We start from the raw sequence: 4679 nt of genomic DNA on the forward strand, positions 1-4679 counted from the left end.
CACCTTGCTTATTTAACTTATATGCAGAGTACATCATAAGAAATGCCAGGCTGGATGTAGCACAAGCTGGAATCAAGACTACTGGGAGAAATATCAATAACCTGAGATATGCAGATGACACCACCCTTGTGGGAGAAAGTGAAAAGGAACTAAAATGCCTCTTGGTGAAAGAGAAAGAGAAGAGTGAAAAAGCTGACTTAAAACTCATGTTCAAAGAACTAAGATCTTGGCATCAAGTCCCATCACTTTATGGCAAATGGATGGGGAAACAATGGAAACAGTGACAGACTATTTTTTTGAGCTCCAAAATCACTGCAGATGGTGACTGCAGCCATGAAATTAAAAGATGCTTGCTCCTTGGAAGAAAAGTTATAACCAACCTAGACAGCATATTAAAAAGCAGAGACATTACTTTGCCAATAAAGGTCCTCTAGTCAAAGCTATGGTTTTTCCAGTAGTCATGTATGGATGTGAGAGTTGGACTATAAAGAAAGCTGAATGCTGAAGAATTGATGCTTTTGAACTGTGGTGTTGGAGAAGACTGTTGAGAGTCCTTTGGACAGCAAGGAGATGAAACCAGTCAATCCTAAAGGAAATCAGTCCTGAATATTCAGTGTAAGGACTGATGCTAAATCTGAAGCTCCAGTACTTTGGCCATCTGATGCAAAGAACTGACTTATTGGAAAACACCCTGATGCTTGGAAAGATTGAAGGCAAGAAGAGAAAGGAACAACAGAGGATGAGATGGTTGGATGGCATCACCAACTTGATAGACTTGAATTTGAGCAAGCTCTGGAAGTTGTTGATGGACAGGAAAGCCTGGTGTGCTGCAGTCCATGGAGTCACAAAGAGTCAGACATGATTGATTGAACTGAACTGTGTTATACAGTAGGACCTTGCTTATTCATTCTATATATAACAGCTTGCATCTGCTAACTCCAAACTCTCAATCCATCCTTCCCCCATATCCCTCCCTTTTGGCAACCATCAATCCGTTCTCTATGTCCTTGATTTTGTTTCTGTTTCATAGATAGATTCATTTATATCATTTTTAAGATTCCACATAAAATGAGAAAAATTAGTTTTATCTGAGAGATTTTTAGGAAAATATTTAAGCAATAAGAAATTGGACCTTTTTGTAAGTTACTAACATTTAGTAACTTAATGTTTTGGGATGATAAAGGACCTTTCATTTTCACATGATCATTCTTTTGAAATTTTTGCGTAAGAAGCAATTATGAGGCACAAAGCAGCACCTATTATCTTTTGACAAATCTAAGCCTCTTTATAAAGATCGAGTTCATCACTTGGGAACCACCCACACTCCATTTCTCCTGTTCATTTGTATTCCTGTAAAGATTGTTCTTTCCCTGACGACCTCAAACTCCCCAAAACTGCTATTTTTGCAGTGACAAGAATATTACCCAAGTATTAACTAAAAATGAATCATGCAAAAGACAGCTAATAGATGTTTTGCACACATATGTACATGAACAGTTTTTACTTTGCTTGTGCTCAGCAAATTGTCCCAGAACCATAGGGACTCTTCAGACTTTAGTGGGAGTAAATGTCTCTATCACACTGACACAAGCCCTTCTCTGGGATTTTTGTCAAAAAGTTGCCCTTGGTGTATGAGTTTTTGAGGTTGAGAAACTCTTTAAATACAGCTCTGCATTTCCTAACATGTAAAGCCTTTTTAAAAGGAGTTCTTTTAAAAATAGTGTCAACACTATAATAAAAGTTACAAACTCATTTTTAAAATGGCATTTCTTGAAATGTTGTCCATATTATAACCACTAATTGAATTTAGAAGATAGGCACAAGCTGAGATGGGAGTAATCATAACTCCTGCTGTCCTTGAAGCTCACAACAAAGCTTACACCACCAGGCGGCAATCGGGGCAATACTACAATCACTACAGAGCACCCTTGTCCCCAGTACTGTTTGGAACATTTTGCATGTGTTGAATCCTTGTAGCAACTCATTAAGTAAATATCCTTGTTATTGCCTCCATTTTATTTAGAAGGAAACAAGGGCACATAAAGTTTGAGTTCCTCACCTGAGGTCAGAAAATAGTGAGAGAAGAGCCAGTAATTACACACTCTAAGCAGACACAGAGCCTGAGCTTCCAACCAGTGTCCTCTGACATATTCCAGATTACAGGTGAGCAGAGAAGCCGGCAAGTGATGAGTTTTCAGAGTGTGTCTTAGAGTTAGATGATTACTGGTCAGGTAATGAAGTTCTAGTTGGACAGATGGACAAGAAGTGTGAGGTGTGACAGGTGATTTTGGCCCCAAATCTGATGATGAGCACTGCAGAACAGGATTTGGAGGCCTGTGGCACAGGCAAGGGACCAAATAGGTCTAGAGAAGGGGCACAAGGTAGCAATCACAGGATAGAATAAGAGAACCCATATGATGTGCACCAGGAGAAATGTCCTACTAGTGATGGGCCCCCTCTCTGCCTGAAAACCAGATTGCTCTGGAGCTTTCAGGTTGTGAGATTGACTAGTTCCAAGAGTGAGCTGTGGTGAGCTGTGGGAGTAGAGAAATGGCATCATTAGCTTCATGCTTCATGAAGGCACCTGCTCAGAGTGCAGAGTGCAGCCTTTCAGGGACACAGAGGAAGTCCTCCAGGCGATGGGCACGTTGGACTCCTGCACCTTTCTCCATCATTAGTGTTTTCTCATTATTGGTGGGGACTGCTACTAGGGAAACTTTTTTGCTTTTCATTTCTGAAGCTTTGAACAAGGTCTCTCAAAAAATATAGAAGACATTTTCCTGGTTTCCCATACTAAAGTTAGGTCTGTATTTCTCCTGTATACAGATACAATCCATTCCCATTCTTCTACTTGTTATAATGTTGGTGACTAAAAGCAAATACCTCCATGACACTGAAATGTAAAATCTAATCAATCTCCAAATAAAAGAGGACCTGATTTCTTCAGTGTTTCTTATGATGAATTTTGTTTCAGCAATAACATAAATAATGATAATATCAGGTTGTAACCCAAAGGATTAAAAAAAATCTTTCTGAATTCATGCTGATTTAAATAAATGATTGAAAAAATAAATAAATGAGGGAGAGAGGACAGCTGTGTGTTATGAAGTAATTCCAACAGAAATAGTTATGAATTAAGCATCTACTTGGGGATGAAAGTGAAAAATCTGGTGAGTCTGAGTAATAGATCTAAAATGAAATCAAATTAACTAGTAGGTACCCAAAGCTAAGCTATTCCATATTTTTGGCTAGGAATTTTGCTTCACTGTAAAAAGTAGTTGGAGTACTTAAAAATAACTCACTGTGTTATACTCTACTTAGCATAACAGGAAATTTAATTTTTCTCAAAATATGCTCAGGGAAAAATGCTATATATGTATTTATACTATATTTCCCTTTTATTGTTATATATCTTTGTATCAAATATTACACAGTGCTGTGTCTAACATACTGTGTATTTGTTCAAGAGACTCCTCTAGCTTGTTGGCTAAAATTATCAGATGTTGAGTCCCTATGTTCTGTTTTCCATATTCTATATGCTTAACAGATACCCAAGTTTGTCTTCTCACTAAGCCATTGTATAACAAAATTTCATATATTCTTTCACAAAATTTGAATATTGTATTGTTATTTAGCTGCTAAGCATGTCTGATTCTTTTTGATCCCATGGACTATAGCCTGCCAGGTTTCTCTGTCCATGGATTTCCCAGCAAGAATACAGGAGTTGGTTGCCATTTCTTTCTCCAGGGGATCTTCCTGATCTAGGGATCAAACCCAAGTCTCCTGCATCTCCTGCACTGGCAGGTGGATTCTTTACCACTTTAAAGAATTCTTACTGCTTCCACCAGGGAAGCCCCAAATATTATATACACTATTTAAATCTTTGAGAACTTTCCCTTATCTTTAAAAAATACAGAGATATATCATCAATTCAATTTAACAAAATTTTAAGTAAGATTATTTCCATTTGTAGCCATTACAAACAAATAATGTCTTAGTGAGCCTTGTAACTTTTTGTGCTCATTTCTTATTATTTTCAGAGCATACAGTCAAGAAGAACAATTTCTTAATAATAAATAATGTTTTCTAATGTATTCAAAGTTACTCATCAGACAGAATGCTTTCAGTCAGTCAGTTCAGTCGCTCAGTTGTGTCCGACTCTTCGTGACCCCATGAGTCGCAGCACGCCAGGCCTCCCTGTCCATCACCAACTCCCTGAGTTCACTCAGACTCACGTCCATCGAGTCAGTGATGCCATCCAGCCATCTCATCCTCTGTCGTCCCCTTCTCCTCCTGCCCCCAATCACTCCCTGCATCAGAGTCTTTTCCAATGAGTCAACTCTTCGTATGAGGTGGCCAAAGTACTGGAGTTTCAGCTTTAGCATCATTCCCTCCAAAGAAATCCCAGAGCTGGTCTCCTTCAGAATGGACTGGTTGGATCTCCTTGCAGTCCAAGGGACTCTCAAGAGTCTTCTCCAACACCACAGTTCAAAAGCATCAATTCTTCGGCGCTCAGCCTTCTTCACAGTCCAACTCTCACATCCATACATGACCACAGGAAAAACCATAACCTTGACTAGACGGACCTTTGTTGGCAAAGTAATGTCTCTGCTTTTCAATATGCTATCTAGGTTGGTCATAACTTTCCTTCCAAGGAGTAAGTGTCTTTTAATTTCATG

This window comes from Bison bison, unplaced genomic scaffold (genome assembly GCF_000754665.1).
Source record: "Bison bison bison isolate TAMUID 2011002044 unplaced genomic scaffold, Bison_UMD1.0 scf7180017864312, whole genome shotgun sequence".
Lineage (NCBI taxonomy): Eukaryota > Metazoa > Chordata > Mammalia > Artiodactyla > Bovidae > Bison > Bison bison.